Below are 25,125 nucleotides of genomic sequence, written 5' to 3' on the forward strand. Positions count from 1 at the left end.
CTTTGGAACTGCCTTAAGATACTTACAAACATTCACCAGCAACTCACATGAGTTTCTCTGAAAGAGAAGCAGTCTGTTGCAACACTTCAATTCACTGTGCGAAGTGAATGGAGTGTTGCTTCACTTTCTAAATGCTGTCCTTTCAGAGAAAATCACTTTCCTTTGAAAGTGCCTTAGGCTGATTATAAGCATTCACAGGAAACTCACATGCATTTCTCTGAAAGAGAAGCAGTCTGTTCCAACACTTCAATTCACTGTGCAAAGTGAATGGAGTTTTTCTTCAGTTTGTAATGCTGTACTTTCAGAAAAAATCACTTTCCTTTGAAAGTGCCTTCAGCTACTTACAAGCATTCACCAGCAACTCACATGAGTTTCTCTGATAGAGAAGCAGTCTGTTCCAACACTTCAATTCACTGTGCGAAGTGAATGGAGTGTTGATTTAATTTCTAAATGCTGTAGTTACAGAGATAATCACTTTCTATTGAAACTGCCTTAAGCTACTTACAAGCATTCACCAACAAATCACATGCGTTTTTCTGAAAGAGAAGCAGTCTGTTCCAACACTTCAATTCACTGTGCAAAGTGAATGTAGTGTTGCATCACTTTCTAAATGCTGTACTTTCAGAGAAAATCACTTTCCTTTGAAAGTGCCTTAAGCTTCTTACAAGCATTCAACAGCAACTCACATGAGTTTATCTGAAAGAGAAGCAGTCTGTTCCAACACTTCAATTCACTGTGCAAAGTGAATGGAGTGTTGCGTCACTTTCTAAATGCTGTACTTTCCGAGAAAATCACTTTCCTTTCAAAGTACCTTAAGCTACTTACAAGCATTCAGCAGCATCTCACATGAGTTTCTCTGAATGAGAAGCAGTCTGTTCCAACTCTTCAATTCACTGTGCGAAGTGAATAGTGTGTTGCGTCACTTTCTAAATGCTGTACTTTCAGAGAAAATCACTTTCCTTTCAAAGTACCTTAAGCTACTTACAAGTATTCAGCAGCAACTCACATGAGTTTCGCTGAAAGAGAAGCAGTCTGTTCCAACACTTCAATTCACTGTGCGAAGTGAATGGAGTGTTGCTTCACTTTCTAAATGCTGTCCTTTCAGAGAAAATCACTTTCCTTTGAAAGTGCCTTAGGCTGATTATAAGCATTCACAGGAAACTCACATGCATTTCTCTGAAAGAGAAGCAGTCTGTTCCAACACTTCAATTCACTGTGCGAGGTGAATGGAGTGTTGCTTCACTTTCTAAATGCTGTACTTTCAGAGAAAATCACTTTCCCTAGAAACAGCCTTAAGCTACTTACAAGCATTCACCAGCAACTCACATGCATTTCTCTGAAAGAGAAGCAGTCTGTTCCAACATTTCAATTCACTGTGCGAAGTGAATGGAGTGTTGCTTCACTTTCTAAATGCTGTACTTTCAGAGAAAATCATTTTCCTTTGAAAGTGCCTAAAGCTAACTATAAGCATTCACCAGCAACTCACATGAGTTTCACTGAAAGAGAAGCAGTCTGTTCCAACACTTCAATTCACTGTGCAAAGTGAATGCAGTTGTTTCACTTTCTAAATGCTGTACTTTCAGAGAAAATCACTTTTCTTTGAAACTGCCTTAAGATACTTACAAACATTCACCAGCAACTCACATGAGTTTCTCTGAAAGAGAAGCAGTCTGTTACAACACTTCAATTCACTGTGCGAAGTGAATGGAGTGTTGCTTCACTTTCTAAATGCTGTCCTTTCAGAGAAAATCACTTTCCTTTGAAAGTGCCTTAGGCTGATTATAAGCATTCACAGGAAACTCACATGCATTTCTCTGAAAGAGAAGCAGTCTGTTCCAACACTTCAATTCACTGTGCGAAGTGAGGGGAGTATTGCGTCACTTTCTAAATGCTGTACTTTCAGAGAAAATCACTTTCCTTTCAAAGTACCTTAAGCTAAGTGCTAGCATTCACCAGCAACTCTCATGAGTTTTTCTGAAAGAGAAGGAGTCTGGTCCAACACATCAATTCACTGTGCGAAGTAAATGGAGTGTTGCTTCACTTTCTAAATGCTGTACTTTCAGAGAAAATCACTTTCCTTTGAAACTGCTTTAAGCTACTTAGAAGCATTCACCAGCAACTCACATGAGTTTCTCTGAAAGAGAAGGAGTCTGTTCCAACACTTCAATTCACTGTGCGAAGTGAATGTGTTGTTGTTTCACTTTCTAAATGCTGTACTTTCAGAAAAAATCACTTTCTTTTTAAACTGCCTTAAGCTGCTTACAAGCATTCACCAGCAACTCACATGCATTTCTCTGAAAGAGAAGCAGTCTGTTCCAACACTTCAATTCACTGTGCGAAGTGAATGGAGTGTTGCTTCACTTTCTAAATGCTGTACTTTCAGAGAAAATCACTTTCCTTTGAAACAGCCTTAAGCTACTTACAAGCATTCACCAGCAACTCCCATGCATTTCTCTGAAAGAGAAGCAGTCTGTTCCAACATTTCAATTCACTGTGCGAAGTGAATGGAGTGTTGCTTCACTTTCTAAATGCTGTCCTTTCAGAGAAAATCATTTTCCTTTGAAAGTGCCTTAAGCTGATTATAAGCATTCACAAGAAACTCACATGCATTTCTCTGAAAGAGAAGCAGTCTGTTCCAACACTTCAATTCACTGTGCAAAGTGAATGGAGTTTTTCTTCAGTTTGTAATGCTGTACTTTCAGAAAAAATCACTTTCCTTTGAAAGTGCCTTCAGCTACTTACAAGCATTCACCAGCAACTCACATGAGTTTCTCTGAAAGAGAAGCAGTCTGTTCCAACACTTCAATTCACTGTGCGAAGTGAATGGAGTGTTGATTCAATTTCTAAATGCTGTAGTTACAGAGATAATCACTTTCTATTGAAACTGCCTTAATCTACTTACAAGCATTCACCAGCAAATCACATGCGTTTTTCTGAAAGAGAAGCAGTCTGTTCCAACACTTCAATTCACTGTGCAAAGTGAATGTAGTGTTGCATCACTTTCTAAATGCTGTACTTTCAGAGAAAATCACTTTCCTTTGAAAGTGCCTTAAGCTACTTACAAGCATTCAACAGCAACTCACATGAGTTTATCTGAAAGAGAAGCAGTCTGTTCCAACACTTCAATTCACTGTGCGAAGTGAATGGAGTGTTGCTTCACTTTCTAAATGCTGTACTTTCCGAGAAAATCACTTTCCTTTCAAAGTACCTTAAGCTACTTACAAGCATTCAGCAGCAACTCACATGAGTTTCTGTGAATGAGAAGCAGTCTGTTCCAACTCTTCAATTCACTGTGCGAAGTGAATGGTGTGTTGCGTCACTTTCTAAATGCTGTACTTTCAGAGAAAATCACTTTCTTTTCAAAGTACCTTAAGCTACTTACAAGTATTCAGCAGCAACTCACATGAGTTTCGCTGAAAGAGAAACAGTCTGTTCCAACACTTCAATTCACTGTGCGAAGTGAATGGAGTGTTGCTTCACTTTCTAAATGCTGTCCTTTCAGAGAAAATCACTTTCCTTTGAAAGTGCCTAAAGCTAACTATAAGCATTCACCAGCAACTCACATGAGTTTCTCTGAAAGAGAAGCAGTCTGGTCCAACAATTCAATTCACTGTGCGAAGTGAATGGAGTGTTGCTTCACTTTCTAAATGCTGTCCTTTCAGAGAAAATCACTTTCCTTTGAAAGTACCTTAAGCTACCCTCAAGCATTCTCCAGCAACTCACATGCATTTCTCTGAAAGAGAAGCAGTCTGTTCCAACACTTCAATTCACTGTGCGAAGTGAATGGAGTGTTGCTTCACTTTCTAAATGCTGTATTTTCAGAGAAAATCATTTTCCTTTGAAAGTGCCTAAAGCTAACTATAAGCATTCACCAGCAACTCACATGAGTTTCACTGAAAGAGAAGCAGTCTGTTCCAACACTTCAATTCACTGTGCAAAGTGCATGCAGTTGATTCACTTTCTAAATGCTGTACTTTCAGAGAAAATCACTTTCCTTTTATAGTGCCTTAAGCTACTTACAAACATTCAACAGCAACTCACATGAGTTTCTCTGAAAGAGAAGCAGTCTGTTGCAACACTTCAATTCACTGTGCGAAGTGAATGGAGTGTTGCTTCACTTTCTAAATGCTGTCCTTTCAGAGAAAATCACTTTCCTTTGAAAGTGCCTTAGGCTGATTATAAGCATTCACAGGAAACTCACATGCATTTCTCTGAAAGAGAAGCAGTCTGTTCCAACACTTCAATTCACTGTGCGAAGTGAATGGAGTGTTGCTTCACTTTCTAAATGCTGTCCTTTCAGAGAAAATCACTTTCCTTTGAAAGTGCCTTAAGCTGATTATAAGCATTCACAAGAAACTCACATGCATTTCTCTGAAAGAGAAGCAGTCTGTTCCAACACTTCAATTCACTGTGCAAAGTGAATGGAGTTTTTCTTCAGTTTGTAATGCTGTACTTTCAGAAAAAATCACTTTCCTTTGAAAGTGCCTTCAGCTACTTACAAGCATTCACCAGCAACTCACATGAGTTTCTCTGATAGAGAAGCAGTCTGTTCCAACACTTCAATTCACTGTGCGAAGTGAATGGAGTGTTGATTCAATTTCTAAATGCTGTAGTTACAGAGATAATCACTTTCTATTGAAACTGCCTTAAGCTACTTACAAGCATTCACCAGCAAATCACATGCGTTTTTCTGAAAGAGAAGCAGTCTGTTCCAACACTTCAATTCACTGTGCAAAGTGCATGTAGTGTTGCATCACTTTCTAAATGCTGTACTTTCAGAGAAAATCACTTTCCTTTGAAAGTGCCTTAAGCTACTTACAAGCATTCAACAGCAACTCACATGAGTTTATCTGAAAGAGAAGCAGTCTGTTCCAACACTTCAATTCACTGTGCGAAGTGAATGGAGTGTTCCTTCACTTTCTAAATGCTGTACTTTCCGAGAAAATCACTTTCCTTTCAAAGTACCTTAAGCTACTTACAAGCATTCAGCAGCAACTCACATGAGTTTCTCTGAATGAGAAGCAGTCTGTTCCAACTCTTCAATTCACTGTGCGAAGTGAATGGTGTGTTGCGTCACTTTCTAAATGCTGTACTTTCAGAGAAAATCACTTTCTTTTCAAAGTACCTTAAGCTACTTACAAGTATTCAGCAGCAACTCACATGAGTTTCGCTGAAAGAGAAGCAGTCTGTTCCAACACTTCAATTCACTGTGCGAAGTGAATGGAGTGTTGCTTCACTTTCTAAATGCTGTCCTTTCAGAGAAAATCACTTTCCTTTGAAAGTGCCTAAAGCTAACTATAAGCATTCACCAGCAACTCACATGAGTTTCTCTGAAAGAGAAGCAGTCTGGTCCAACAATTCAATTCACTGTGCGAAGTGAATGGAGTGTTGCTTCACTTCCTAAATGCTGTCCTTTCAGAGAAAATCACTTTCCTTTGAAAGTACCTTAAGCTACCCTCAAGCATTCTCCAGCAACTCACATGCATTTCTCTGAAAGAGAAGCAGTCTGTTCCAACACTTCAATTCACTGTGCGAAGTGAATGGAGTGTTGCTTCACTTTCTAAATGCTGTATTTTCAGAGAAAATCATTTTCTTTGAAAGTGCCTAAAGCTAACTATAAGCATTCACCAGCAACTCACATGAGTTTCACTGAAAGAGAAGCAGTCTGTTCCAACACTTCAATTCACTGTGCAAAGTGCATGCAGTTGATTCACTTTCTAAATGCTGTACTTTCAGAGAAAATCACTTTCCTTTTATAGTGCCTTAAGCTACTTACAAACATTTACCAGCAACTCACATGAGTTTCTCTGAAAGAGAAGCAGTCTGTTGCAACACTTCAATTCACTGTGCGAAGTGAATGGAGTGTTGCTTCACTTTCTAAATGCTGTCCTTTCAGAGAAAATCACTTTCCTTTGAAAGTGCCTTAGGCTGATTATAAGCATTCACAGGAAACTCACATGCATTTCTCTGAAAGAGAAGCAGTCTGTTCCAACACTTCAATTCACTGTGCGAAGTGAATGGAGTGTTGCTTCACTTTCTAAATGCTGTCCTTTCAGAGAAAATCACTTTCCTTTGAAAGTGCCTTAAGCTGATTATAAGCATTCACAAGAAACTCACATGCATTTCTCTGAAAGAGAAGCAGTCTGTTCCAACACTTCAATTCACTGTGCAAAGTGAATGGAGTTTTTCTTCAGTTTGTAATGCTGTACTTTCAGAAAAAATCACTTTCCTTTGAAAGTGCCTTCAGCTACTTACAAGCATTCACCAGCAACTCACATGAGTTTCTCTGATAGAGAAGCAGTCTGTTCCAACACTTCAATTCACTGTGCGAAGTGAATGGAGTGTTGATTCAATTTCTAAATGCTGTAGTTACAGAGATAATCACTTTCTATTGAAACTGCCTTAAGCTACTTACAAGCATTCACCAGCAAATCACATGCGTTTTTCTGAAAGAGAAGCAGTCTGTTCCAACACTTCAATTCACTGTGCAAAGTGAATGTAGTGTTGCATCACTTTCTAAATGCTGTACTTTCAGAGAAAATCACTTTCCTTTGAAAGTGCCTTAAGCTACTTACAAGTATTCAACAGCAACTCACATGAGTTTATCTGAAAGAGAATCAGTCTGTTCCAACACTTCAATTCACTGTGCAAATTGAATGGAGTGTTGCGTCACTTTTTAAATGCTGTACTTTCCGAGAAAATCACTTTCCTTTCAAAGTACCTTAAGCTACTTACAAGCATTCAGCAGCATCTCACATGAGTTTCTCTGAATGAGAAGCAGTCTGTTCCAACTCTTCAATTCACTGTGCGAAGTGAATGGTGTGTTGCGTCACTTTCTAAATGCTGTACTTTCAGAGAAAATCACTTTCCTTTCAAAGTACCTTAAGCTACTTACAAGTATTCAGCAGCAACTCACATGAGTTTCGCTGAAAGAGAAGCAGTCTGTTCCAACACTTCAATTTACTGTGCGAAGTGAATGGAGTGTTGCTTCACTTTCTAAATGCTGTCCTTTCAGAGAAAATCACTTTCCTTTGAAAGTGCCTTAAGCTAACTATAAGCATTCACAAGAAACTCACATGCATTTTTCTGAAAGAGAATCAGTCTGTTCCAACACTTCAATTCACTGTGCGAAGTGAATGGAGTGTTGCTTCACTTTCTAAATGCTGTACTTTCAGAGAAAATCACTTTCCTTTGAAAGTGCCTTAAGCTAACGATAAGCATTCATAAGAAACTCACATGCATTTTTCTGAAAGAGAATCAGTCTGTTCCAACACTTCAATTCACTGTGCGAAGTGAATGGAGTGTTTCTTCACTTTCTAAATGCTGTACTTTCAGAGAAAATCACTTTACTTTGAAAGTGCCTCAAGGTACTTACAAGCATTAACCAGCAACTCACATGAGTTTCTCTGAAAGAGAAGCAGTCTGTTCCAACACTTCAAGTCAATGTGCGAAGTGAATGGAGGGTTGCTTCACTTTCAAAATGCTGTACTTTCAGAGAAAATCACTTTCCTTTTATAGTGCCTTAAGCTGCTTACAAGCATTCACTAGCAACTCACATGCATTTCACTGAAAGTGAAGCAGTCTGTTCCAACATTTCAATTCACTGTGCGAAGTGAATGGAGTGTTGCTTCACTTTCTAAATGCTGTCCTTTCAGAGAAAATCACTTTCCTTTGAAAGTGCCTTAGGCTGATTATATGCATTCACAGGAAACTCACATACATTTCTCTGAAAGATTAGCAGTCTGTTCCAACACTTCAATTCACTGTGCGAAGTGAATGTGTTGTTGTTTCACTTTCTAAATGCTGTACTTTCAGAAAAAATCACTTTCTTTTTAAACTGCCTTAAGCTGCTTACAAGCATTCACCAGCAACTCACATGCATTTCTCTGAAAGAGAAGCAGTCTGTTCCAACACTTCAATTCACTGTGCGAAGTGAATGGAGTGTTGCTTCACTTTCTAAATGCTGTACTTTCAGAGAAAATCACTTTCCTTTGAAACAGCCTTAAGCTACTTACAAGCATTCACCAGCAACTCACATGCATTTCTCTGAAAGAGAAGCAGTCTGTTCCAACTCTTCAATTCACTGTGCGAAGTGAATGGTGTGTTGCGTCACTTTCTAAATGCTGTACTTTCAGAGAAAATCACTTTCCTTTCAAAGTACCTTAAGCTACTTACAAGTATTCAGCAGCAACTCACATGAGTTTCGCTGAAAGAGAAGCAGTCTGTTCCAACACTTCAATTCACTGTGCGAAGTGAATGGAGTGTTGCTTCACTTTCTAAATGCTGTCATTTCAGAGAAAATCACTTTCCTTTGAAAGTGCCTTAAGCTAACTATAAGCATTCACAAGAAACTCACATGCATTTATCTGAAAGAGAATCAGTCTGTTCCAACACTTCAATTCACTGTGCGAAGTGAATGGAGTGTTGATTCACTTTCTAAATGCTGTACTTTCAGAGAAAATCACTTTCCTTTGAAAGTGCCTTAAGCTAAGGATAAGCATTCATAAGAAACTCACATGCATTTTTCTGAAAGAGAATCAGTCTGTTCCAACACTTCAATTCACTGTGCGAAGTGAATGGAGTGTTTCTTCACTTTCTAAATGCTGTACTTTCAGAGAAAATCATTTACTTTGAAAGTGCCTCAAGGTACTTACAAGCATTCACCAGCAACTCACATGAGTTTCTCTGAAAGAGAAGCAGTCTGTTCCAACACTTCAAGTCACTGTGAGAAGTGAATGGAGGGTTGCTTCACTTTCAAAATGCTGTACTTTCAGAGAAAATCACTTTCCTTTTATAGTGCCTTAAGCTACTTACAAGCATTCACTAGCAACTCACATGCATTTCACTGAAAGTGAAGCAGTCTGTTCCAACATTTCAATTCACTGTGCGAAGTGAATGGAGTGTTGCTTCACTTTCTAAATGCTGTAATTTCAGAGAAAATCACTTTCCTTTGAAAGTGCCTAAAGCTAACTATAAGCATTCACCAGCAACTCACATGAGTTTCTCTGAAAGAGAAGCAGTCTGGTCCAACACTTCAATTCACTGTGCAAAGTGAATGGAGTTTTTCTTCAGTTTGTAATGCTGTACTTTCAGAAAAAATCACTTTCCTTTGAAAGTGCCTTCAGCTACTTACAAGCATTCACCAGCAACTCACATGAGTTTCTCTGATAGAGAAGCAGTCTGTTCCAACACTTCAATTCACTGTGCGAAGTGAATGGAGTGTTGATTCAATTTCTAAATGCTGTAGTTACAGAGAAAATCACTTTCTATTGAAACTGCCTTAAGCTACTTACAAGCATTCACCAGCAAATCACATGCGTTTTTCTGAAAGAGAAGCAGTCTGTTCCAACACTTCAATTCCCTGTGCAAAGTGAATGTAGTGTTGCATCAATTTCTAAATGCTGTACTTTCAGAGAAAATCACTTTCCTTTGAAAGTGCCTTAAGCTACTTACAAGCATTCAACAGCAACTCACATGAGTTTATCTGAAAGAGAAGCAGTCTGTTCCAACACTTCAATTCACTGTGTAAATTGAAGGGAGTGTTGCGTCACTTTCTAAATGCTGTACTTTCCGAGAAAATCGCTTTCCTTTCAAAGTACCTTAAGCTACTTACAAGCATTCAGCAGCATCTCACATGAGTTTCTCTGAATGAGAAGCAGTCTGTTCCAACTCTTCAATTCACTGTGCGAAGTGAATGGTGTGTTGTGTCACTTTCTAAATGCTGTACTTTCAGAGAAAATCACTTTCCTTTCAAAGTACCTTAAGCTACTTACAAGTATTCAGCAGCAACTCACATGAGTTTCGCTGAAAGAGAAGCAGTCTGTTCCAACACTTCAATTCACTGTGCGAAGTGAATGGAGTGTTGCTTCACTTTCTAAATGCTGTCCTTTCAGAGAAAATCACTTTCCTTTGAAAGTGCCTTAAGCTAACTATAAGCATTCACAAGAAACTCACATGCATTTTTCTGAAAGAGAATCAGTCTGTTCCAACACTTCAATTCACTGTGCGAAGTGAATGGAGTGTTGCTTCACTTTCTAAATGCTGTACTTTCAGAGAAAATCACTTTCCTTTGAAAGTGCCTTAAGCTGATTATAAGCATTCACAAGAAACTCACATGCATTTCTCTGAAAGAGAAGCAGTCTGTTCCAACACTTCAATTCACTGTGCAAAGTGAATGGAGTTTTTCTTCAGTTTGTAATGCTGTACTTTCAGAAAAAATCACTTTCCTTTGAAAGTGCCTTCAGCTACTTACAAGCATTCAGCAGCATCTCACATGAGTTTCTCTGAATGAGAAGCAGTCTGTTCCAACTCTTCAATTCACTGTGCGAAGTGAATGGTGTGTTGCGTCACTTTCTAAATGCTGTACTTTCAGAGAAAATCACTTTCCTTTCAAAGTACCTTAAGCTACTTACAAGTATTCAGCAGCAACTCACATGAGTTTCGCTGAAAGAGAAGCAGTCTGTTCCAACACTTCAATTCACTGTGCGAAGTGAATGGAGTGTTGCTTCACTTTCTAAATGCTGTCCTTTCAGAGAAAATCACTTTCCTTTGAAAGTGCCTTAAGCTAACTATAAGCATTCACAAGAAACTCACATGCATTTTTCTGAAAGAGAATCAGTCTGTTCCAACACTTCAATTCACTGTGCGAAGTGAATGGAGTGTTGCTTCACTTTCTAAATGCTGTACTTTCAGAGAAAATCACTTTCCTTTGAAAGTGCCTTAAGCTAACGATAAGCATTCATAAGAAACTCACATGCATTTTTCTGAAAGAGAATCAGTCTGTTCCAACACTTCAATTCACTGTGCGAAGTGAATGGAGTGTTTCTTCACTTTCTAAATGCTGTACTTTCAGAGAAAATCACTTTACTTTGAAAGTGCCTCAAGGTACTTACAAGCATTCACCAGCAACTCACATGAGTTTCTCTGAAAGAGAAGCAGTCTGTTCCAACACTTCAAGTCAATGTGCGAAGTGAATGGAGGGTTGCTTCACTTTCAAAATGCTGTACTTTCAGAGAAAATCACTTTCCTTTTATAGTGCCTTAAGCTGCTTACAAGCATTCACTAGCAACTCACATGCATTTCACTGAAAGTGAAGCAGTCTGTTCCAACATTTCAATTCACTGTGCGAAGTGAATGGAGTGTTGCTTCACTTTCTAAATGCTGTCCTTTCAGAGAAAATCACTTTCCTTTGAAAGTGCCTTAGGCTGATTATAAGCATTCACAGGAAACTCACATACATTTCTGAAAGATTAGCAGTCTGTTCCAACACTTCAATTCACTGTGCGAAGTGAATGTGTTGTTGTTTCACTTTCTAAATGCTGTACTTTCAGAAAAAATCACTTTCTTTTTAAACTGCCTTAAGCTGCTTACAAGCATTCACCAGCAACTCACATGCATTTCTCTGAAAGAGAAGCAGTCTGTTCCAACACTTCAATTCACTGTGCGAAGTGAATGGAGTGTTGCTTCACTTTCTAAATGCTGTACTTTCAGAGAAAATCACTTTCCTTTGAAACAGCCTTAAGCTACTTACAAGCATTCACCAGCAACTCACATGCATTTCTCTGAAAGAGAAGCAGTCTGTTCCAACTCTTCAATTCACTGTGCGAAGTGAATGGTGTGTTGCGTCACTTTCTAAATGCTGTACTTTCAGAGAAAATCACTTTCCTTTCAAAGTACCTTAAGCTACTTACAAGTATTCAGCAGCAACTCACATGAGTTTCGCTGAAAGAGAAGCAGTCTGTTCCAACACTTCAATTCACTGTGCGAAGTGAATGGAGTGTTGCTTCACTTTCTAAATGCTGTCCTTTCAGAGAAAATCACTTTCCTTTGAAAGTGCCTTAAGCTAACTATAAGCATTCACAAGAAACTCACATGCATTTATCTGAAAGAGAATCAGTCTGTTCCAACACTTCAATTCACTGTGCGAAGTGAATGGAGTGTTGATTCACTTTCTAAATGCTGTACTTTCAGAGAAAATCACTTTCCTTTTAAAGTGCCTTAAGCTAAGGATAAGCATTCATAAGAAACTCACATGCATTTTTCTGAAAGAGAATCAGTCTGTTCCAACACTTCAATTCACTGTGCGAAGTGAATGGAGTGTTTCTTCACTTTCTAAATGCTGTACTTTCAGAGAAAATCATTTACTTTGAAAGTGCCTCAAGGTACTTACAAGCATTCACCAGCAACTCACATGAGTTTCTCTGAAAGAGAAGCAGTCTGTTCCAACACTTCAAGTCACTGTGAGAAGTGAATGGAGGGTTGCTTCACTTTCAAAATGCTGTACTTTCAGAGAAAATCACTTTCCTTTTATAGTGCCTTAAGCTACTTACAAGCATTCACTAGCAACTCACATGCATTTCACTGAAAGTGAAGCAGTCTGTTCCAACATTTCAATTCACTGTGCGAAGTGAATGGAGTGTTGCTTCACTTTCTAAATGCTGTAATTTCAGAGAAAATCACTTTCCTTTGAAAGTGCCTAAAGCTAACTATAAGCATTCACCAGCAACTCACATGAGTTTCTCTGAAAGAGAAGCAGTCTGGTCCAACACTTCAATTCACTGTGCAAAGTGAATGGAGTTTTTCTTCAGTTTGTAATGCTGTACTTTCAGAAAAAATCACTTTCCTTTGAAAGTGCCTTCAGCTACTTACAAGCATTCACCAGCAACTCACATGAGTTTCTCTGATAGAGAAGCAGTCTGTTCCAACACTTCAATTCACTGTGCGAAGTGAATGGAGTGTTGATTCAATTTCTAAATGCTGTAGTTACAGAGAAAATCACTTTCTATTGAAACTGCCTTAAGCTACTTACAAGCATTCACCAGCAAATCACATGCGTTTTTCTGAAAGAGAAGCAGTCTGTTCCAACACTTCAATTCACTGTGCAAAGTGAATGTAGTGTTGCATCAATTTCTAAATGCTGTACTTTCAGAGAAAATCACTTTCCTTTGAAAGTGCCTTAAGCTACTTACAAGCATTCAACAGCAACTCACATGAGTTTATCTGAAAGAGAAGCAGTCTGTTCCAACACTTCAATTCACTGTGTAAATTGAAGGGAGTATTGCGTCACTTTCTAAATGCTGTACTTTCCGAGAAAATCGCTTTCCTTTCAAAGTACCTTAAGCTACTTACAAGCATTCAGCAGCATCTCACATGAGTTTCTCTGAATGAGAAGCAGTCTGTTCCAACTCTTCAATTCACTGTGCGAAGTGAATGGTGTGTTGCGTCACTTTCTAAATGCTGTACTTTCAGAGAAAATCACTTTCCTTTCAAAGTACCTTAAGCTACTTACAAGTATTCAGCAGCAACTCACATGAGTTTCGCTGAAAGAGAAGCAGTCTGTTCCAACACTTCAATTCACTGTGCGAAGTGAATGGAGTGTTGCTTCACTTTCTAAATGCTGTCCTTTCAGAGAAAATCACTTTCCTTTGAAAGTGCCTTAAGCTAACTATAAGCATTCACAAGAAACTCACATGCATTTTTCTGAAAGAGAATCAGTCTGTTCCAACACTTCAATTCACTGTGCGAAGTGAATGGAGTGTTGCTTCACTTTCTAAATGCTGTACTTTCAGAGAAAATCACTTTACTTTGAAAGTGCCTCAAGGTACTTACAAGCATTCACCAGCAACTCACATGAGTTTCTCTGAAAGAGAAGCAGTCTGTTCCAACACTTCAAGTCAATGTGCGAAGTGAATGGAGGGTTGCTTCACTTTCAAAATGCTGTACTTTCAGAGAAAATCACTTTCCTTTTATAGTGCCTTAAGCTGCTTACAAGCATTCACTAGCAACTCACATGCATTTCACTGAAAGTGAAGCAGTCTGTTCCAACATTTCAATTCACTGTGCGAAGTGAATGGAGTGTTGCTTCACTTTCTAAATGCTGTCCTTTCAGAGAAAATCACTTTGCTTTGAAAGTGCCTTAGGCTGATTATAAGCATTCACAGGAAACTCACATACATTTCTCTGAAAGAGAAGCAGTCTGTTCCAACACTTCAATTCACTGTGCGAAGTGAATGTGTTGTTGTTTCACTTTCTAAATGCTGTACTTTCAGAAAAAATCACTTTCTTTTTAAACTGCCTTAAGCTGCTTACAAGCATTCACCAGCAAATCACATGCATTTCTCTGAAAGAGAAGCAGTCTGTTCCAACACTTCAATTCACTGTGCGAAGTGAATGGAGTGTTGCTTCACTTTCTAAATGCTGTACTTTCAGAGAAAATCACTTTCCTTTGAAACAGCCTTAAGCTACTTACAAGCATTCACCAGCAACTCACATGCATTTCTCTGAAAGAGAAGCAGTCTGTTCCAACTCTTCAATTCACTGTGCGAAGTGAATGGTGTGTTGCGTCACTTTCTAAATGCTGTACTTTCAGAGAAAATCACTTTCCTTTCAAAGTACCTTAAGCTACTTACAAGTATTCAGCAGCAACTCACATGAGTTTCGCTGAAAGAGAGGCAGTCTGTTCCAACACTTCAATTCACTGTGCGAAGTGAATGGAGTGTTGCTTCACTTTCTAAATGCTGTCCTTTCAGAGAAAATCACTTTCCTTTGAAAGTGCCTTAAGCTAACTATAAGCATTCACAAGAAACTCACATGCATTTATCTGAAAGAGAATCAGTCTGTTCCAACACTTCAATTCACTCTGCGAAGTGAATGGAGTGTTGGTTCACTTTCTAAATGCTGTACTTTCAGAGAAAATCACTTTCCTTTGAAAGTGCCTTAAGCTAACGATAAGCATTCATAAGAAACTCACATGCATTTTTCTGAAAGAGAATCAGTCTGTTCCAACACTTCAATTCACTGTGCGAAGTGAATGGAGTGTTTCTTCATTTTCTAAATGCTGTACTTTCAGAGAAAATCATTTACTTTGAAAGTGCCTCAAGGTACTTACAAGCATTCACCAGCAACTCACATGAGTTTCTCTGAAAGAGAAGCAGTCTGTTCCAACACTTCAATTCACTGTGCGAAGTGAATGGAGGGTTGCTTCACTTTCAAAATGCTGTACTTTCAGAGAAAATCACTTTCATTTTATAGTGCCTTAAGCTACTTACAAGCATTCACTAGCAACTCACATGCATTTCACTGAAAGTGAAGCAGTCTGTTCCAACATTTCAATTCACTGTGCGAAGTGAATGGAGTGTTGCTTCACTTTCTAAATGCTGTAATTTCAGAGAAAATCACTTTCCTTTGTAAGTGCCTAAAGCTAACTATAAGCATTCACCAGCAACTCACATGAGTTTCTCTGAAAGAGAAGCAGTCTGGTCCAACACTTCAATTTACTGTGCGAAGTGAATGGAGTGTTGCTTCACTTTCTAAATGCTGTACTTTCAGAGAAAATCACTTTCCTTTGAAAGTGCCTTAAGCTACTTGCAAGCATTCTCCAGCAACTCACATGCATTTCTCTGAAAGAGAAGCAGTCTGTTCCAACACTTCAATTCACTGTGCGAAGTGAATGGAGTGTTGCTTCACTTTCTAAATGCTGTACTTTCAGAGAAAATCATTTTCCTTTGAAAGTGCCTAAAGCTAACTCTAAGCATTCACCAGCAACTCACATGAGTTTCACTGAAAGAGAAGCAGTCTGTTCCAACACTTCAATTCACTGTGCAAAGTGCATGCAGTTGCTTCACTTTCTAAATGCTGTACTTTCAGAGAAAATCACTTTTCTTTGAAACTGCCTTAAGCTACTTACAAGCATTCACCAGCAACTCACATGAGTTTCTCTGAAAGAGAAGCAGTCTTGTCCAACACTTCAATTCACTGTGCGAAGTGAATGGAGTGTTGCTTCACTTTTTAAATGCTGTACTGTCAGGGAAAATCACTTTCCTTTGGAACTGCCTTAAGATACTTACAAACATTCACCAGCAACTCACATGAGTTTCTCTGAAAGAGAAGCAGTCTGTTGCAACACTTCAATTCACTGTGCGAAGTGAATGGAGTGTTGCTTCACTTTCTAAATGCTGTCCTTTCAGAGAAAATCACTTTCCTTTGAAAGTGCCTTAGGCTGATTATAAGCATTCACAGGAAACTCACATGCATTTCTCTGAAAGAGAAGCAGTCTGTTCCAACACTTCAATTCACTGTGCGAAGTGAATGGAGTGTTGCTTCACTTTCTAAATGCTGTCCTTTCAGAGAAAATCACTTTCCTTTGAAAGTGCCTTAAGCTGATTATAAGCATTCACAAGAAACTCACATGCTTTTCTCTGAAAGAGAAGCAGTCTGTTCCAACACTTCAATTCACTGTGCAAAGTGAATGGAGTTTTTCTTCAGTTTGTAATGCTGTACGTTCAGAAAAAATCACTTTCCTTTGAAAGTGCCTTCAGCTACTTACAAGCATTCACCAGCAACTCACATGAGTTTCTCTGATAGAGAAGCAGTCTGTTCCAACACTTCAATTCACTGTGCGAAGTGAATGGAGTGTTGATTCAATTTCTAAATGCTGTAGTTACAGAGATAATCACTTTCTATTGAAACTGCCTTAAGCTACTTAAAAGCATTCACCAGCAAATCACATGCGTTTTTCTGAAAGAGAAGCAGTCTGTTCCAACACTTCAATTCACTGTGCAAAGTGAATGTAGTGTTGCATCACTTTCTAAATGCTTTACTTTCAGAGAAAATCACTTTCCTTTGAAAGTGCCTTAAGCTACTTACAAGCATTCAACAGCAACTCACATGAGTTTATCTGAAAGAGAAGCAGTCTGTTCCAACACTTCAATTCACTGTGCAAAGTGAATGGAGTGTTGCGTCACTTTCTAAATGCTGTATTTTCCGAGAAAATCACTTTCCTTTCAAAGTACCTTAAGCTACTTACAAGCATTCAGCAGCATCTCACATGAGTTTCTCTGAATGAGAAGCAGTCTGTTCCAACTCTTCAATTCACTGTGCGAAGTGAATGGTGTGTTGCGTCACTTTCTAAATGCTGTACTTTCAGAGAAAATCACTTTCCTTTCAAAGTACCTTAAGCTACTTACAAGTATTCAGCAGCAACTCACATGAGTTTCGCTGAAAGAGAAGCAGTCTGTTCCAACACTTCAATTCACTGTGCCAAGTGAATGGAGTGTTGCTTCACTTTCTAAATGCTGTCCTTTCAGAGAAAATCACTTTCCTTTGAAAGTGCCTTAAGCTAACTATAAGCATTCACAAGAAACTCACATGCATTTTTCTGAAAGAGAATCAGTCTGTTCCAACACTTCAATTCACTGTGCGAAGTGAATGGAGTGTTGCTTCACTTTCTAAATGCTGTACTTTCAGAGAAAATCACTTTCCTTTGAAAGTGCCTTAAGCTAACGATAAGCATTCATAAGAAACTCACATGCATTTTTCTGAAAGAGAATCAGTCTGTTCCAACACTTCAATTCACTGTGCGAAGTGAATGGAGTGTTTCTTCACTTTCTAAATGCTGTACTTTCAGAGAAAATCACTTTACTTTGAAAGTGCCTCAAGGTACTTACAAGCATTCACCAGCAACTCACATGAGTTTCTCTGAAAGAGAAGCAGTCTGTTCCAACACTTCAAGTCACTGTGCGAAGTGAATGGAGGGTTGCTTCACTTTCAAAATGCTGTACTTTCAGAGAAAATCACTTTCCTTTTATAGTGCCTTAAGCTACTTACAAGCATTCACTAGCAACTCACATGCATTTCACTGAAAGTGAAGCAGTCTGTTCCAACATTTCAATTCACTGTGCGAAGTGAATGGAGTGTTGCTTCACTTTCTAAATGCTGTCCTTTCAGAGAAAATCACTTTCCTTTGAAAGTGCCTTAGGCTGATTATAAGCATTCACAGGAAACTCACATGCATTTCTCTGAAAGAGAAGCAGTGTGTTCCAACACTTCAATTCACTGTGCGAAGTGAATGGAGTGTTGCTTCACTTTCTAAATGCTGTACTTTCAGAGAAAATCACTTTCCCTTGAAACAGCCTTAAGCTACTCACAAGCATTCACCAGCAACTCACATGCATTTCTCTGAAAGAGAAGCAGTCTGTTCCAACATTTCAATTCACTGTGCGAAGTGAATGGAGTGTTGCTTCACTTTCTAAATGCTGTCCTTTCAGAGAAAATCACTTTCCTTTGAAAGTGCCTTAAGCTGATTATAAGCATTCACAAGAAACTCACATGCATTTCTCTGAAAGAGAAGCAGTCTGTTCCAACACTTCAATTCACTGTGCAAAGTGAATGGAGTTTTTCTTCAGTTTGTAATGCTGTACTTTCAGAAAAAATCACTTTCCTATGAAAGTGCCTTCAGCTACTTACAAGCATTCACCAGCAACTCACATGAGTTTCTCTGATAGAGAAGCAGTCTGTTCCAACACTTCAATTCACTGTGCGAAGTGAATGGAGTGTTGATTCAATTTCTAAATGCTGTAGTTACAGAGATAATCACTTTCTATTGAAACTGCCTTAAGCTACTTACAAGCATTCACCAGCAAATCACATGCGTTTTTCTGAAAGAGAAGCAGTCTGTTCCAACACTTCAATTCACTGTGCAAAGTGAATGTAGTGTTGCATCACTTTCTAAATGCTGTACTTTCAGAGAAAATCACTTTCTTTTGAAAGTGCCTTAAGCTACTTACAAGCATTCAACAGCAACTCACATGAGTTTATCTGAAAGAGAAGCAGTCTGTTCCAACACTTCAATTCACTGTGCAAAGTGAATGGAGTGTTGCGTCACTTTCTAAATGCTGTACTTTCCGAGAAAATCACTTTCCTTTCAAAGTACCTTAAGCTACTTACAAGCATTCAGCAGCAACTCACATGAGTTTCTCTGAATGAGAAGCAGTCTGTTCCAACTCTTCAATTCACTGTGCGAAGTGAATTTTGTGTTGCGTCACTTTCTAAATGCTGTACTTTCAGAGAAAATCACTTTCCTTTCAAAGTACCTTAAGCTACTTACAAGTATTCAGCAGCAACTCACATGAGTTTCGCTGAAAGAGAAGCAGTCTGTTCCAACACTTCAATTCACTGTGCCAAGTGAATGGAGTGTTGCTTCACTTTCTAAATGCTGTCCTTTCAGACAAAATCACTTTCCTTTGAAAGTGCCTTAAGCTAACTATAAGCATTCACAAGAAACTCACATGCATTTTTCTGAAAGAGAATCAGTCTGTTCCAACACTTCAATTCACTGTGCGAAGTGAATGGAGTGTTGCTTCACTTTCTAAATGCTGTACTTTCAGAGAAAATCACTTTCCTTTGAAAGTGCCTTAAGCTAACGATAAGCATTCATAAGAAACTCACATGCATTTTTCTGAAAGAGAATCAGTCTGTTCCAACACTTCAATTCACTGTGCGAAGTGAATGGAGTGTTTCTTCACTTTCTAAATGCTGTACTTTCAGAGAAAATCACTTTACTTTGAAAGTGCCTCAAGGTACTTACAAGCATTCACCAGCAACTCACATGAGTTTCTCTGAAAGAGAAGCAGTCTGTTCCTACACTTCAAGTCACTGTGCGAAGTGAATGGAGGGTTGCTTCACTTTCAAAATGCTGTACTTTCAGAGAAAATCACTTTCCTTTTATAGTGCCTTAAGCTACTTACAAGCATTCACTAGCAACTCACATGCATTTCACTGAAAGTGAAGCAGTCTGTTCCAACATTTCAATTCACTGTGCGAAGTGAATGGAGTGTTGCTTCACTTTCTAAATGCTGTACTTTCAGAGAAAATTACTTTCCTTTGAAAGTGCCTAAAGCTAACTATAAGCATTCACCAGCAACTCACATGAGTTTCTCTTAAAGAGAAGCAGTCTGGTCCAACACTTCAATTCACTGTGCGAAGTGAAAGGAGTGTTGCTTCACTTTCTAAATGCTGTCCTTTCAGAGAAAATCACTTTCCTTTGAAAGTGCCTTAAGCTACTTGCAAGCATTCTCCAGCAACTCACATGCATTTCTCTGAAAGAGAAGCAGTCTGTTCCAACACTTCAATTCACTGTGCGAAGTGAATGGAGTGTTGCTTCACTTTCTAAATGCTGTACTTTCAGAGAAAATCATTTTCCTTTGAAAGTGCCTTAAGCTAACAATAAGCATTCACCAGCAACTCACATGAGTTTCACTGAAAGAGAAGCAGTCTGTTCCAACACTTCAATTCACTGTGCAAAGTGAATGCAGTTGCTTCACTTTCTAAATTCTGTACTTTCAGAGAAAATCACTTTTCTTTGAAACTGCCTTAAGCTACTTACAAGCATTCACCAACAACTCACATGAGTTTCTCTGAAAGAGAAGCAGTCTGGTCCAACACTTCAATTCACTGTGCGAAGTGAATGGAGTGTTTCTTCACTTTTTAAATGCTGTACTGTCAGGGAAAATCACTTTCCTTTGGAACTGCCTTAAGATACTTACAAACATTCACCAGCAACTCACATGAGTTTCTCTGAAAGAGAAGCAGTCTGTTGCAACACTTCAATTCACTGTGCGAAGTGAATGGAGTGTTGCTTCACTTTCTAAATGCTGTCCTTTCAGAGAAAATCACTTTCCTTTGAAAGTGACTTAAGCTAACAATAAGCATTCACCAGCAACTCACATGAGTTTCACTGAAAGAGAAGCAGTCTGTTCCAACACTTCAATTCACTGTGCAAAGTGAATGCAGTTGCTTCACTTTCTAAATGCTGTACTTTCAGAGAAAATCACTTTCCCTTGAAACAGCCTTAAGCTACTCACAAGCATTCACCAGCAACTCACATGCATTTCTCTGAAAGAGAAGCAGTCTGTTCCAACATTTCAATTCACTGTGCGAAGTGAATGGAGTGTTGCTTCACTTTCTAAATGCTGTCCTTTCAGAGAAAATCACTTTCCTTTGAAAGTGCCTTAAGCTGATTATAAGCATTCACAAGAAACTCACATGCATTTCTCTGAAAGAGAAGCAGTCTGTTCCAACACTTCAATTCACTGTGCAAAGTGAATGGAGTTTTTCTTCAGTTTGTAATGCTGTATTTTCAGAAAAAATCACTTTCCTATGAAAGTGCCTTCAGCTACTTACAAGCATTCACCAGCAACTCACATGAGTTTCTCTGATAGAGAAGCAGTCTGTTCCAACACTTCAATTCACTGTGCGAAGTGAATGGAGTGTTGATTCAATTTCTAAATGCTGTAGTTACAGAGATAATCACTTTCTATTGAAACTGCCTTAAGCTACTTACAAGCATTCACCAGCAAATCACATGCGTTTTTCTGAAAGAGAAGCAGTCTGTTCCAACACTTCAATTCACTGTGCAAAGTGAATGTAGTGTTGCATCACTTTCTAAATGCTGTACTTTCAAAGAAAATCCCTTTCTTTTGAAAGTGCCTTAAGCTACTTACAAGCATTCAACAGCAACTCACATGAGTTTATCTGAAAGAGAAGCAGTCTGTTCCAACACTTCAATTCACTGTGCAAAGTGAATGGAGTGTTGCGTCACTTTCTAAATGCTGTACTTTCCGAGAAAATCACTTTCCTTTCAAAGTACCTTAAGCTACTTACAAGCATTCAGCAGCAACTCACATGAGTTTCTCTGAATGAGAAGCAGTCTGTTCCAACTCTTCAATTCACTGTGCGAAGTGAATTTTGTGTTGCGTCACTTTCTAAATGCTGTACTTTCAGAGAAAATCACTTTCCTTTCAAAGTACCTTAAGCTACTTACAAGTATTCAGCAGCAACTCACATGAGTTTCGCTGAAAGAGAAGCAGTCTGTTCCAACACTTCAATTCACTGTGCCAAGTGAATGGAGTGTTGCTTCACTTTCTAAATGCTGTCCTTTCAGACAAAATCACTTTCCTTTGAAAGTGCCTTAAGCTAACTATAAGCATTCACAAGAAACTCACATGCATTTTTCTGAAAGAGAATCAGTCTGTTCCAACACTTCAATTCACTGTGCGAAGTGAATGGAGTGTTGCTTCACTTTCTAAATGCTGTACTTTCAGAGAAAATCACTTTCCTTTGAAAGTGCCTTAAGCTAACGATAAGCATTCATAAGAAACTCACATGCATTTTTCTGAAAGAGAATCAGTCTGTTCCAACACTTCAATTCACTGTGCGAAGTGAATGGAGTGTTTCTTCACTTTCTAAATGCTGTACTTTCAGAGAAAATCACTTTACTTTGAAAGTGCCTCAAGGTACTTACAAGCATTCACCAGCAACTCACATGAGTTTCTCTGAAAGAGAAGCAGTCTGTTCCAACACTTCAAGTCACTGTGCGAAGTGAATGGAGGGTTGCTTCACTTTCAAAATGCTGTACTTTCAGAGAAAATCACTTTCCTTTTATAGTGCCTTAAGCTACTTACAAGCATTCACTAGCAACTCACATGCATTTCACTGAAAGTGAAGCAGTCTGTTCCAACATTTCAATTCACTGTGCGAAGTGAATGGAGTGTTGCTTCACTTTCTAAATGCTGTACTTTCAGAGAAAATTACTTTCCTTTGAAAGTGCCTAAAGCTAACTATAAGCATTCACCAGCAACTCACATGAGTTTCTCTTAAAGAGAAGCAGTCTGGTCCAACACTTCAATTCACTGTGCGAAGTGAAAGGAGTGTTGCTTCACTTTCTAAATGCTGTCCTTTCAGAGAAAATCACTTTCCTTTGAAAGTGCCTTAAGCTACTTGCAAGCATTCTCCAGCAACTCACATGCATTTCTCTGAAAGAGAAGCAGTCTGTTCCAACACTTCAATTCACTGTGCGAAGTGAATGGAGTGTTGCTTCACTTTCTAAATGCTGTACTTTCAGAGAAAATCATTTTCCTTTGAAAGTGCCTTAAGCTAACAATAAGCATTCACCAGCAACTCACATGAGTTTCACTGAAAGAGAAGCAGTCTGTTCCAACACTTCAATTCACTGTGCAAAGTGAATGCAGTTGCTTCACTTTCTAAATTCTGTACTTTCAGAGAAAATCACTTTTCTTTGAAACTGCCTTAAGCTACTTACAAGCATTCACCAACAACTCACATGAGTTTCTCTGAAAGAGAAGCAGTCTGGTCCAACACTTCAATTCACTGTGCGAAGTGAATGGAGTGTTTCTTCACTTTTTAAATGCTGTACTGTCAGGGAAAATCACTTTCCTTTGGAACTGCCTTAAGATACTTACAAACATTCACCAGCAACTCACATGAGTTTCTCTGAAAGAGAAGCAGTCTGTTGCAACACTTCAATTCACTGTGCGAAGTGAATGGAGTGTTGCTTCACTTTCTAAATGCTGTCCTTTCAGAGAAAATCACTTTCCTTTGAAAGTGCCTTAAGCTAACAATAAGCATTCACCAGCAACTCACATGAGTTTCACTGAAAGAGAAGCAGTCTGTTCCAACACTTCAATTCACTGTGCAAAGTGAATGCAGTTGCTTCACTTTCTAAATTCTGTACTTTCAGAGAAAATCACTTTTCTTTGAAACTGCCTTAAGCTACTTACAAGCATTCACCAGCAACTCACATGAGTTTCTCTGAAAGAGAAGCAGTCTGGTCCAACACTTCAATTCACTGTGCGAAGTGAATGGAGTGTTTCTTCACTTTTTAAATGCTGTACTGTCAGGGAAAATCACTTTCCTTTGGAACTGCCTTAAGATACTTACAAACATTCACCAGCAACTCACATGAGTTTCTCTGAAAGAGAAGCAGTCTGTTGCAACACTTCAATTCACTGTGCGAAGTGAATGGAGTGTTGCTTCACTTTCTAAATGCTGTCCTTTCAGAGAAAATCACTTTCCTTTGAAAGTGCCTTAGGCTGATTATAAGCATTCACAGGAAACTCACATGCATTTCTCTGAAAGAGAAGCAGTCTGTTCCAACACTTCAATTCACTGTGCGAAGTGAAGGGAGTATTGCGTCACTTTCTAAATGCTGTCCTTTCAGAGAAAATCACTTTCCTTTCAAAGTACCTTAAGCTAAGTGCTAGCATTCACGAGCAACTCACATGAGTTTTTCTGAAATAGAAGGAGTCTGGTCCAACACATCAATTCACTGTGCGAAGTAAATGGAGTGTTGCTTCACTTTCTAAATGCTGTACTTTCAGAGAAAATCAATTTCCTTTTAAACTGCCTTAAGCTGCTTACAAGCATTCACCAGCAACTCACATGCATTTCTCTGAAAGAGAAGCAGTCTGGTCCAACACTTCAATTCACTGTGCGAAGTGAATGGAGTGTTGCTTCACTTTCTAAATGCTGTACTTTCAGAGAAAATCACTTTCCTTTGAAACAGCCTTAAGCTACTTACAATCATTCACCAGCAAGTCACATGCATTTCTCTGAAAGAGAAGCAGTCTGTTCCACCATTTCAATACACTGTGCAAAGTGAATGGAGTGTTGCTTCACTTTCTAAATGCTGTCCTTTCAGAGAAAATCACTTTCCTTTGAAAGTGCCTTAAGCTGATTATAAGCATTCACAAGAAACTCACATGCATTTCTCTGAAAGAGAAGCAGTCTGTTCCAACACTTCAATTCACTGTGCAAAGTGAATGGAGTTTTTCTTCAGTTTGTAATGCTGTACTTACAGAAAAAATCACTTTTCTTTGAAAGTGCCTTCAGCTACTTACAAGCATTCACCAGCAACTCACATGAGTTTCTCTGAAAGAGAAGCAGTCTGTTCCAACACTTCAATTCACTGTGCGAAGTGAATGGAGTGTTGATTCAATTTCTAAATGCTGTAGTTACAGAGATAATCACTTTCTATTGAAACTGCCTTAAGCTACTTACAAGCATTCACCAGCAAATCACATGCGTTTTTCTGAAAGAGAAGCAGTCTTTTCCAACACTTCAATTCACTGTGCAAAGTGAATGTTGTGTTGCATCACTTTCTAAATGCTGTACTTTCAGAGAAAATCACTTTCCTTTGAAAGTGCCTTAAGCTACTTACAAGCATTCAACAGCAACTCACATGAGTTTATCTGAAAGAGAAGCAGTCTGTTCCAACACTTCAATTCACTGTGCGAAGTGAATGGAGTGTTGCTTCACTTTCTAAATGCTGTCCTTTCAGAGAAAATCACTTTCCTTTGAAAGTGCCTTAAGCTAACTATAAGCATTCACAAGAAATTCACATGCATTTTTCTGAAAGAGAATCAGTCTGTTCCAACACTTCAGTTCACTGTGCGAAGTGAATGGAGTGTTTCTTCACTTTCTAAATGCTGTACTTTCAGAGAAAATCACTTTCCTTGGAAAGTGCCTTCAGGTACTTACAAGCATTCACCA

This window comes from Myodes glareolus, unplaced genomic scaffold (assembly GCF_982192425.1).
Source record: "Myodes glareolus unplaced genomic scaffold, mMyoGla1.1 HAP1_SCAFFOLD_40, whole genome shotgun sequence".
Lineage (NCBI taxonomy): Eukaryota > Metazoa > Chordata > Mammalia > Rodentia > Cricetidae > Myodes > Myodes glareolus.